Here is a 13,443-nt window from a genome sequence, read left to right on the forward strand (position 1 = left end):
TCTGAAAAAAGAGACTTCTGCTTATTGAAGGTAAGAACTGCTCACATAGCGTTCAACTCCACAGCAAACGAGTGCTCTAGCACTGGCATCTCAGCAGGGATATTCCCCTACTACACATGTGTGTCTGGTTCGCTGTGACAGTTTACAGGACATAACTCAGGGCACCTAGACAGAAGGCAGAGGGACTACTTTCTATTTCTGGTGTAGAGCTTAGTACAATATATATATATATACTATTACATGTGACACATGTACCTTGTATTACCATTATTCGCTGTATATGAACCCCTTTTCTCCGGGCATTATTTGTCTATAGCATTTTTCACGAACCTGAGGCAACTGAGAACCCTTCAGTGAAGGAATTCCACTAACCCTCACAATACCAACCAGGGGCCTCCCTGCAGTAACTCAGGTAGTTGTACCCATTCTCTTTCCGCATTCTATGTGTTCTTCTTCTTTCTTCTTTTTTTTCTTTTTTCTTCTTTTTATTTCTATCATGTAGTTCAGGGGTTTATAGATATATGTCCTGCATCTCATATTTCCTTTAGTGGTGCTTCTTACCCATTCTCATATCATTTACCCTAGTATTTCATGATCCTGAGGCGACTGAGAACCCTTTAATAAAGGAATCCTTTTTCACCTGAATTGTCAAGTGATACTTACCAGTGACTATCATGTAATGTTACAGGTAGTTCCATTTTCTTCCTCTTCTTTCTCTCCTTTCTTCTTTGTCACACGGTCCATTGTGTTATAGCCCACGTGTCATGATAACACTTGTACCATCTTTTCATTTAGATTCCACCTACAATTATTTACCGATTCCAGTTCTGGAATAGGCTTTCATCATCTACTCACTAGAATTCTCAAGTACATAAGGTACTGAGACATATACATGTTCACACCATTATAAAGAACAAAGTATAAACATTGAGGTTTTTCTCACACCCATGTTCCTGTGTTCTTTGATATGATATGTGTTCATTTCCTTCACTATATAGGATTGCAAGTTTTCCATTTGTACCTTAATGGCAATGACGCTATACAATTGAACACATATCATCCTGTTATCCATATAGGTGTGTATTTACCTGCTTGACTATTTTTGGTTGTTTGATCCAGAATGTTTCTCCAGATAGGTCATGTGGAAATTTTCTTTCCTCAGTACAAATGTTTTCACTATGGCTTTGGAAAAATTTTTTGTATGTGCATCATGGTCATTTGACCCATTGTACTCTCAAGTAGCAATATATTGTACTGTTATGTTGTACTATGTACTAATTACGTGTTTATATGGTTTTGTAACCCTTTATGATCTTAGATAACTTTATCCTTGATAAAGACCTAAAAACAAGGTCGAAACGTTGGATGAATTATCCTTTTGCACAAATAAAGAATTTTCAGCATTCCAAGAGTTCTTTTCTTACGTTATTGATCACTATAGTGTGCCAGAGCTATTTCTATTGAATTGACTCTTATTTTTTCTGAGCACCTGCTATATACACAGTGAGCCAGACATATTCAATTTTCATTCAGAAGGCAGAGGGAAGCCTTAGCAGCTGAGCCTATATCTTGGCTTGTGAGCATTAGAACAGGCCGGCGATTACAGGGTAACATGAAAAATGTCCAGCTTGCATTATGACTAGAACATGAGAATATCCTTTTAAGTACTAACCTATGATGCGTTCCTAAGCAGTTGATGTTATATGTTCTACATTTCATTTTCTGCATACTTTACAAGTAAAATTAACACACAAAAGGTCTTCAAGTTATCGGACACTCCCATGATACTTTATAGCAACATCATGAAAAAACATATATCATATTTCTTCAAAAAAGGAGCATAGAGATCCAAAATCATAAATAGTAATCTTTATTACACAAAAGAACACAACAATTAAAAAGATGTGTACAGTAAACAGACGAGCTGTAGCAGCATAATATTGCACATCACGAAATCAATCCAAGGAAAAGATGACATATTTTGGTGCAGTCCAAAAAAAGTTGGAAAATACTGTTATCATCAACAAAGTTATATTCTGACTGGCAAAAAAATGGCTATAACAAGATAGGGAGCTTGAATATCCAAATTACATTCCACCATGGGATATCTACTTTCAAGTCCCACTGCTACCACTCACGTAAACTTCATCCTATTGCCAATGCATTATCACCTGTACAGTAGCGATAAATTATACAGGACTACAACCACTTCATATTAACAAGGATAAGTAAGTAATGAGTGACGGATCAGCTTTATAGTCCGAACATACCAGTTGCTAAAGGCTCGGGGTAATCACACTACGGGGATATCTCCGCTATGCCATCTGTATACGCTATACTGGTCAATAATCAATTATTGACCAGTATAGCGTATACAGATGGCAAAGCGGAGATATCCCCGTAGTGTGATTACCCCGAGCCTTTAGCAACTGGTATGTTCGGACTATAAAGCTGATCCGTCACTCATTACTTACTTATCCTTGTTAATATGAAGTGGTTGTAGTCCTGTATAATTTATCGCTACTGTACAGGTGATAATGCATTGGCAATAGGATGAAGTTTACGTGAGTGGTAGCAGTGGGACTTGAAAGTAGATATCCCATGGTGGAATGTAATTTGGATATTCAAGCTCCCTATCTTGTTATAGCCATTTTTTTGCCAGTCAGAATATAACTTTGTTGATGATAACAGTATTTTCCAACTTTTTTTGGACTGCACCAAAATATGTCATCTTTTCCTTGGATTGATTTCGTGATGTGCAATATTATGCTGCTACAGCTCGTCTGTTTACTGTACACATCTTTTTAATTGTTGTGTTCTTTTGTGTAATAAAGATTACTATTTATGATTTTGGATCTCTATGCTCCTTTTTTGAAGAAATATGATATATGTTTTTTCATGATGTTGCTATACTTTACAAGTAGTAGAATTTGCTTTGATATAGGCAACTGGATTTTCACAATGAAAAGGCAAAGGATAACGCCCGAAAAAGACGCCATACATTATGTCAGTGCCATCACTGACGAACCTGGATTGACCATGAAATACATCAATCCCCTTAAAGGTGAGTTAAAACAAGTTTTAACTAAATTGCCTTAATATTGTCATGCATTAGAATGACTGTCTTAGGTAATGATAAATATTTTCTACAGGAAGAGGAGTGTTTGCTGAAACTGAAATCGAAAAAGGGAGTTTTGTTGCAGAATATCGAGGCGAGCTCACGTATGCACTTACGATGGTAGACAACTACTCGAGATTTATGGTTGTGGTACAAGTCAAAGATCTAATGGCCCATACTGCAGCGAAGGTCTTCCAAGCACACTTATGCAGACCTCATGGCTACTCAGAGAGAGTCCTCACAGATCAAGGCACTGCCTTTGAAGCGGAAATCTTCAAGGACTTCTGCAGCTTTTACCGATGCAGGAAGATGCGCACTACACCCTACCATGCTCAAACCAATGGTTATCAACCTGCTCAGGACTTTACCCCATATTCCAGATGTGGCCTTACAAGTGATTTATAGAGGGGTAACAATACGTTGGGATCACCGGATCTAATCTCCCTTTTTATACACCCTAAAATCTTGTTTGCTTTAGAATAAACAATAACATCATAAAGGTATAGCAGTACCGTTTCAAAGTTTCGGTGATCCAAGCAGCATTCCATCAGACTCTGGAAGGTTCCTGGCAAATTGCACAGCTCGAAGGGCATGCTTTTGAACTCGCAGAGACCCATCGGGGTGGCAAAGGCGGTCTTCTCCCGGTCTGCCTCAGCAACGGACACTTGCCAATAGTTGCTTCTTCTGCTCATACCCCCTCCACCATCCGGGCCGTACCGACTGGCCAGTTCCTCAGGATGAAGCGAATTTGTTCGTCAGACACTGCTTTTGAACAACAGTCTGTCGACCTCCAGCGCCATAGGGGTGGTGAAGGCGGTCTTCTCCCGGTCTGCCTCAGCAACGGACACTAGCCAATAGTGACTAGTGAGATCAAGGGTAGAAAAATAATTTGCAGTTCTCAATGCAGCTAGCGATTCCTCAATACGGGGGAGTTGTGCCGTCCTTCTTCTTTAACAGGACCAACGGAGCTGCCCAAAGGCTACAACTGTCACGGATAACCCCAGCCGCCTTCATGTTGCTCAACATGTCCTTGGTACACTGGTAATGTGAAGGTGGTATTGGCTTATAGCTCTCTTTGATGGGTGGGTGTGCACCTGTGGGGATGTAGTAATGGACCCCTTTTATTCCCCCAAAATCTAGCGGATGTTTGCTGAAGACTTGCTTGCTCGTATTCTTGCACTACCCTGTGGACCCGCTTCTTGTGATGTGAAGGTGTGGAGTCAGTGCCTACGTGTAATTCCTGACACCACTCCTCTGGCTGACTTGGTGAGCAGTCACTGACTGGGTGGGGTGCAGTAATAGTGGATGCTGCTACTTGGATAGCATGTGTATCTACTGTGAACAGCTTATCAATGGTGGCAAGTCGGGGCAGCTTAACCTCCTGCTCTCCGCAGTTTAACACTCTCACGGGCACTCTTCCCTTCCGCATTAATGAATAAAACTATGATGTAAATATCATATAGATACCCCACAATTGTAAATAAAGGTAGGTTATGGGAAAAGGGGGAACAGGGAAAGAGGAAAATAGTGTAATAAAGTATACCTTCTGGGGGTGAGAGGAAATGGCAGCACAGCCAGTGGAGGTGAAGCAAAAGGAAGCCTGCAACTAAAGAGTTGAGAGCGTTATCACATGGTGACTGAGCCTGATTGTAAAGGGAGCATAGAGTGGAGCATACTCTGGGCACGTTAGAACCCAAGTTCTTAAACCATGAATATGGACCCCTTTTATTCTCCCAAAGTCTAGCGGATGTTTGCTGAAGACTTGCTCGTATTCTTGCACTACCCTGTGGACCCGCTTCTTGTGATGTGAAGGTGTGGAGTCAGTGCCTACGTGTAATTCCTTACACCACTCCTCTGGTTGACTTGGTGAGCTGTCACTGAATGGGTGTGGTGAAGTAACGGTGGATGCTGTGGCTTGGATATCATATTAAATATAGGGACCCCCATACAGTAGTATGAGAAATTTTTTTGTATTCAATGATCGGTATTACCTTCAGGGGCGCGGCACGTGGACGTGCGTTCCATTAGCCTCACTGCATTCCACTCCCATACAGGAAGTGGGCGCAGCTATTACTACGGTCGCACATAAAAGAACCCACAGCCACCACTGCACACACGGTAGGTTTTTTAACTGCATGAGAGGACACACACAAGCTAGGGACCCCAACGTAGAGAAATACTTTGGCGTAGTGTTGGGGCTCTATTGCATTGATCAATTCAGTAGCTAAATTTCTCTTGATTCATATGTTCATGGCAGTAATGCAGATTCCATTTTTCACATATTCACTCTTGCATATAGCTATTGGATTTTTCAAGTCAGTATTCACACAGCAGTTTCTGCTATTTCATGTATTCCCCTTACATAGTCACTGGTGTGCATACCTTATCTCCCCATAGTGATGTTTTTTTAGGTTTTTGCACCCAGTTCGGACTTAGAATGGTGTTCCAAACGTTATTCCAATTTGTTAGTATTTTTTCGTTTGGGAACCCTCCCCAACCACACCTATTGCCAATCCATAGCATACGCATAAATAGCCTGGGTCTCAGCTTCCCATACACGGTAGGTTTTTTAACTGCATGAGAGGACACACACAAGCTAGGGACCCCAACGTAGAGAAATACTTTGGCGTAGTGTTGGGGCTCTATTGCATTGATCAATTCAGTAGCTAAATTTCTCTTGATTCATATGTTCATGGCAGTAATGCAGATTCCATTTTTCACATATTCACTCTTGCATATAGCTATTGGATTTTTCAAGTCAGTATTCACACAGCAGTTTCTGCTATTTCATGTATTCCCCTTACATAGTCACTGGTGTGCATACCTTATCTCCCCATAGTGATGTTTTTTTAGGTTTTTGCACCCAGTTCGGACTTAGAATGGTGTTCCAAACGTTATTCCTATTTGTTAGTATTTTTTCGTTTGTGAACCCTCCCCAACCACACCTATTGCCAATCCATATCATACGCATAAATAGCCTGGGTCTCAGCTTCCCATACACGGTAGGTTTCTTAACTGCATGAGAGGACACACACAAGCTAGGGACCCCAACGTAGAGAAATACTTTGGCGTAGTGTTGGGGCTCTATTGCATTGATCAATTCAGTAGCTAAATTTCTCTTGATTCATATGTTCATGGCAGTAATGCAGATTCCATTTTTCACATATTCACTCTTGCATATAGCTATTGGATTTTTCAACTCAGTATTCACACAGCAGTTTCTGCTATTTCATGTATTCCCCTTACATAGTCACTGGTGTGCATACCTTATCTCCCCATAGTGCCTGGGAGCTGACCCAGACACTAGCAGTTTTGCACTCCTACCCAAAACTGGGCTCCTCACTGAACTCACTACCTCCACGGTTCAACTCTAAACTGAACTTCAACTAACTGACTGGTTTATCCACCTCCAGGCCTGTGAACTCCTTGGTGGGTGGGGCCAACCACCTGGCTCCGCCCCACCTGGTGTGGACATCAGCCCCTGGAGGGAGGCAACAACGGTTTTGTGTCTGACTAGTGTAACTATCCGGGAAAGGGGGTGTGTGTGTGTTATGTCTGTGACTAACTGGCTAGTCCAGGGCGTCACACTTGCACTACCCTGTAGACCCCCTTCTTGTGATGTGAAGGTGTGGAGTCAGTGCCTACGTGTAATTCCTGACACCACTCCTCTGGCTGACTTGGTGAGCTGTCACTGAATGGGTGTGGTGAAGTAACGGTGGATGCTGTGGCTTGGATATCATATTAAATATAGGGACCCCCATACAGTAGTATGAGAAATTTTTTTGTATTCAATGATCGGTATTACCTTCAGGGGCGCGGCACGTGGACGTGCGTTCCATTAGCCTCACTGCATTCCACTCCCATACAGGAAGTGGGCGCAGCTATTACTACGGTCGCACATAAAAGAACCCACAGCCACCACTGCACACACGGTAGGTTTTTTAACTGCATGAGAGGACACACACAAGCTAGGGACCCCAACGTAGAGAAATACTTTGGCGTAGTGTTGGGGCTCTATTGCATTGATCAATTCAGTAGCTAAATTTCTCTTGATTCATATGTTCATGGCAGTAATGCAGATTCCATTTTTCACATATTCACTCTTGCATATAGCTATTGGATTTTTCAACTCAGTATTCACACAGCAGTTTCTGCTATTTCATGTATTCCCCTTACATAGTCACTGGTGTGCATACCTTATCTCCCCATAGTGCCTGGGATCTGACCCAGACACTAGCAGTTTTGCACTCCTACCCAAAACTGGGCTCCTCACTGAACTCACTACCTCCACGGTTCAACTCTAAACTGAACTTCAACTAACTGACTGGTTTATCCACCTCCAGGCCTGTGAACTCCTTGGTGGGTGGGGCCAACCACCTGGCTCCGCCCCACCTGGTGTGGACATCAGCCCCTGGAGGGAGGCAACAACGGTTTTGTGTCTGACTAGTGTAACTATCCGGGAAAGGGTGTGTGTGTGTGTTATGTCTGTGACTAACTGGCTAGTCCAGGGCGTCACACTTGCACTACCCTGTAGACCCCCTTCTTGTGATGTGAAGGTGTGGAGTCAGTGCCTACGTGTAATTCCTGACACCACTCCTCTGGCTGACTTGGTGAGCTGTCACTGACTGGGTGGGGTGCAGTAATGGTGGATGCTGCTGCTGCTTGGATAGCATGTGTATTTACTGTGAACAGCTTATCAATGGTGGCAAATCGGGGCAGCTTAACCTCTTGCTTTCCGCAGTTCAACACTCTCACGCGCACTCTTCCCTTCCGTATTAATGAATAAAACTGTGATATAAATAGTATATAGATACCCCACAAATGCAGATAAAGGTAGGTTATGGGAAAAGGGAGAAGAGGGAAACAGGAAAATAGTGTAATAAAGTATACCTTCCAGGGGGGAGAGGAAATGGCAGCACAGCCAGTGGAGGTGAAGCAAGGGGAAGCCTGCAACTAAATTGTTGAGAGCATTATCACATGGTGACTGAGCCTGATTGTAACGGGAGCATAGAGGTGCCGATCCTGTCTTACCTGCGTTGGTGTAGAAGTGGGTTTCCAGTGGTGGAGTCAGCTGTGTGCAGTGGTGGCTGTGGGTTCTTTTATGTGCGACCGTAGTAATAGCTGCGCCCACTTCCTGTATGGGAGTGGAACGCAGTGAGGCTAATGGAACGCACGTCCACGTGCCGCGCCCCTGAAGGTAATACCGATCATTGAATACAAAAAAATTTCTCATACTACTGTATGGGGGTCCCTATATTTAATATGATATCCAAGCCACAGCATCCACCGTTACTTCACCACACCCATTCAGTGACAGCTCACCAAGTCAGCCAGAGGAGTGGTGTAAGGAATTACACGTAGGCACTGACTCCACACCTTCACATCACAAGAAGCGGGTCCACAGGGTAGTGCAAGAATATGAACAAGTCTTCAGCAAACATCCGCTAGGCTTTGGGAGAATAAAAGGGTCCATATTCATGGTTTAAGAACTTGGGATCTAACGTGCCCAGAGTATGCTCCACTCTATGCTCCCTTTACAATCAGGCTCAGTCACCATGTGATAACGCTCTCAACTCTTTAGTTGCAGGCTTCCTTTTGCTTCACCTCCACTGGCTGTACTGCCATTTCCTCTCACCCCCAGAAGGTATACTTTATTACACTATTTTCCTCTTTCCCTGTTCCCCCTTTTCCCATAACCTACCTTTATTTACATTTGTGGGGTATCTATATGATATTTACATCATAGTTTTACTCATTAATGCGGAAGGGAAGAGTGCCCGTGAGAGTGTTGAACTGCGGAGAGCAGGAGGTTAAGCTGCCCTGACTTGCCACCATTGATAAGCTGTTCACAGTAGATACACATGCTATCCAAGTAGCAGCATCCACCATTACTGCACCCCACCCAGTCAGTGACTGCTCACCAAGTCAGCCAGAGGAGTGGTGTCAGGAATTACACGTAGGCACTGACTCGACACCTTCACATCACAAGAAGGGGGTCTACAGGGTAGTGCAAGAAGACGAGCAAGTCTTCAGCAAACCTCCGCTAGATTTTAGGGGAATAAAAGGGGTCCAACACCACATCCCCACAGGTGCACACCCACCCATCAAAGAGAGCTATAAGCCAATACCACCTTCACATTGCCAGTGTACCAAGGACATGTTGAGCAACATGAAGGCGGCTGGGGTTATCCGTGACAGTTGTAGCCTTTGGGCAGCTCTGTTGATCCTGTTAAAGAAGAAGGACGGCACCACTCCCCGTATTGAGGAATCGCTAGCTGCATTGAGAACTGCAAATTATTTTTCTACCCTTGATCTCACTAGTCACTATTGGCAAGTGTCCGTTGCTGAGGCAGACCGGGAGAAGACCGCCTTCGCCACCCCTATGGGTCTCTGCGAGTTCAAAAGCATGCCCTTCGAGCTGTGCAATGCACCAGGAACCTTCCAGAGGCTGATGGAATGCTGCTTGGGACAAGATTTTAGGGTGTATAAAAAGGGAGATTTGATCCCGTGATCCCAACGTATTGTTACACCTCTATAAATCACTTGTAAGGCCACATCTGGAATATGGGAACCAGTTTTGGGCTCCACATTTTAAAAAGGACATTCAGAAGTTAGAGTCAGTTCAAAGGTGGGCAACTAGACTACTACAAGGAATGGAAGGCCTCCCATATGATGACAAGTTGAAAAAGTTATTAAGTGATTATTGGCTGCAATGGGGCTTTCTGGCTGGTGCCAGCCTCTCTTCTTAGCACACAGGAACCACAATCCCTACACCATGCTTCAATGGATTCTCTCATCCCAGCCCAGTAAAACTACATATTTTACACAGTCATAAGCAGCCCATGGGCATTCACCTGCATTCAAACCAATAACAGCTCATAGACCAGACAATCCATCTACCACTGGACCAAAGACAGGAAGTTAAATCCACTGCCTGCGGTAACCAACTTAATCCTATAGGCTACTCACACAACAAACCCAACAGAAAGGAAAAAAACATGGCTTCGATTATCCATCCAATGAAAATGCATAACCATTGTGAGCCATTGGACAATGCAATTGGACACTTGGTGACATGGTGCACGGCCCAATGAATCAAGTCTTTACTTCATATTCACGGTTTAAGCCCTTGGGTTCTAATGTGCCCAGAGTACATATCCAGAAAGATTCTCTTTCTTTGAGCTAAACACAAGTCAACAATACATTGTAAGCAGATTCTATTACCAGTGCCACACCATTTTGTGACGCATAATCACACAGTGATCGAATTAAGATTCCAAGTCATCGAACATGTCCAAGCCATACGCAGAGGAGGCAATAGAATTAGGAAGCTCAAAGAAAGGGAATCTTTCTGGATATATACTCTGGGCACATTGGAACCCAAAGGCTTAAACCATGAATATGAAGTACAGACTTGATTCATTGGGCCATGCATGGACATAATGGACATAATTCTAATAGGCAGGACAGGTAATAAGGAGCACAAGGGATATGCTAAAATGTGTTGTGTGACAAGACAGACACAGGAAAGGACATGATAACAGGTGTAGGGACCAACAAGGTGAGACAAGGGGTATCAGGATATTGTCAAGTAGGTATGAATGTAGTAATGGGGCAGGCATAGAGAATTGTATGTGAATGTGAATTACAATAAATCACTAAGGAAAGGAATATGTGAGTGTGTGCCTAATGTAAACTAATATTGTACTGGCAAAATTATAGATGGAAAGGGAGAAGGGGAGGGGGGGAGAGAGGAGGCTGTAATTGACTACAAGGGTATGAGTTATGAGTGATCATAGGGATAGTGTTACATAAGTGGAAATACCTATGGAGGACCGGATGTGTAAGCGCATACCTTATACAAACCTATAGAGTGCTGATGGGTGAGAGTGTGATGTTAGATATAAGACATCCTATAGTGAATAGTGAGCCGTAATCAAGTGCAACAGGGATATTTCACGTGACTATGGGAACATGGAAGGTAAAGAAAGGGGAGAAAAAACTGTTAGACAAGGTAATCAGACATAATGTAACCAGTTGATCAGACATGACAAACATGACAAATAAAAAACAAGGAAGAATGGAACTCCATACATAGTGGAACCATATATAGTGTGAACACGAAAAAGAACCGGGCGTTAGAAAAAATGTGCACGGCCCAATGAATCAAGTCGGTTCTTCATATTCATGGTTTAAGCCCTTGGGTTCCAACGTGCCCAGAGTATATATCCAGAAAGATTCCCTTTCTTTGAGCTTCCTAATTCTATTGCCTCCTCTGCGTATGGCTGGGACATGTTCGATGACTTGGAATCTTAATTGGGCCACTGTGTGATTATGCGTCACAAAATGGTGTGGGACTGGTAATAGAATCTGCTTACAATGTATTGTTGACTTGTGCTTAGCACAAAAAAAGGGAATCTTTCTGGATATGTACTCTGGACACATTAAAACCCAAGGGCTTAAACCGTGAATATGAAGTACAGACTTGATTCATTGGGCCGTGCACCATGTCACCATGTGTGCAATTGCATTGTCCAATGGCTCACAATGGTTATGCGTTTTCATTGGATGGATAATCGAAGCCATGTTTTTTTCCTTTCTCTTGGGTTTGTTGTGTGAGTAGCCTATAGGATTAAGTTAGTTACCGCAGGCAGTGGATTTAGCTTCCTGTCTTTGGTCCAGTGGTAGATTGATTGTTTGGTCTATGAGCTGTTATGGGTTTTAATCCAGGTGAATGCCCATGGGCTGCCTATAACTGTGTGAAATATGTAGTTTTACTGGGCTGGGATGAGAGAATCCATCGAAGCATGGTGTAGGGATTGTGGTTCCTGTGTGCTAAGAAGAAAGGCTAGCACCAGCCAGAAAGCCCCATTACAGCCAATAATCAACCGCTAGCCGCTGGAACTCGTTGCTCTAGATCATGTCAAACTCTCACCAAGCAGGAATAGATACATTAGCCCACCATCCCACCCAAAGAGCAACTTCTGCTGCGCAGCTGGCTTTCTAGGCAGCAGCGCTATTGTGATGTCAGCGGGGGACATTGTGACAAGCCAGTGTTCCGTCACTTCATGTTGTGCACTGTTCAAACGGAAAATACATCAACAGGCAGACTACAGAAAAGCTTACTGACAAAGGATAGAGAGGGGCTTTCTCAGAGGGCTTTTTACAGTTTGTCTATTCCCAATTAGCCGTTTAAGTATGCTTAATGAAAGTACTAATTCTTTCATAGGCCGCCCATTGTTAGTATTTGACGTTCCTTATATTGCGGTATCAGGCTTCGCAGCAGGTTGCAAAACATTCATCACCCATGACTGTCCCCAATTGGGCTCAGAAGCTAAATGTCTATCATGACCTCTCTTTTTGAAAGTCCAAGAGCAAGCAAACTCTTCCTCCAGGAGAGGGAGCCAACAGATCACTAAAGACATCATCATTGCTCAAAGAAAACACCGAAAAACAATGGAAGCTTTAATTGGAGTGGAATCTGATAGACAGCACCTGATGCCAAGTCTGCATCTTCTAACACCTGCAGTCACTGCAGCAGCTGAATCCAATGTGTCCAAAAGGGATCTATTCTATTCAATTGCAAATGATCTAGATAAGACTGAGAATAAGATACTGCACGGGACATAGCAGAGTTGGTCAAGTTGAGTGGAGATGAGTTTGCTATTTGGCACAGCTTTTGCATCAATAAAGCAAGTAAAAGGTGTGAAAGATAAAAAAAAAGGGTGAAAGTGTGAAAAGTGAATTGGCCAAATTGAGGTGCATATAAAGTTTTTGCTTTCTTTCAATTCACTAATGAGGCTCATTTGAATCAGGTGAATTGAGTTCTGCTTTTGGAAACTCGGTTAAGAAGGGGTGCACCGGTCCAGGAGGTACTGCAATACCAGGTCAATGCGTGGAGTGGACAGAGCAAGATTTCCATCTCCTTGTTCTAAAAATCCATTTAATATATGGTCCCTAGAGAGGGGACGTATCAGATATTAAACTGATAAGAACAGATTTAATTTTTTTTTTTTCTGTTTATCAGTAGGACTTCAAAATAACAAAGGTGATCGCCTCCCGTTGCCTGGGAACCGTCCAGGCACAAGAGGGCTATGTGTCACCAGAAGGCGCACACACTCCCTCAAGGCCGGCAGACGTGCAATCCCAGGCACCTTCCAGTACCGACCAAGGTAGCGTCCTCCGAAACTACACTTGATCTTAGCCAAAAGGCCGAGAAGCTATAACCCGAATTGGTTACGGCCTTGAGTGGCACCCTGGCCTATACCGGACACATCTTAGGGAGAGGGAGACAAACCCACGCCTACAGAAGACATTTTGTCACC

The 13,443-nt window shown here is 43.3% G+C and overlaps 1 pseudogene; it reads right to left on the bottom strand.

Annotated features, from left to right (window-relative positions):
• Nucleotides 1-12,968: 12,968 nt before the first annotated feature.
• On the bottom strand, nucleotides 12,969-13,171 carry LOC142288913 (U2 spliceosomal RNA; annotated as a pseudogene).
• Between the last annotated feature and the right edge of the window lie 272 nt (nucleotides 13,172-13,443).

The sequence above is a fragment of the Anomaloglossus baeobatrachus genome, unplaced genomic scaffold, assembly GCF_048569485.1.
Source record: "Anomaloglossus baeobatrachus isolate aAnoBae1 unplaced genomic scaffold, aAnoBae1.hap1 Scaffold_87, whole genome shotgun sequence".
In the NCBI taxonomy this organism is placed as follows: domain Eukaryota; kingdom Metazoa; phylum Chordata; class Amphibia; order Anura; family Aromobatidae; genus Anomaloglossus; species Anomaloglossus baeobatrachus.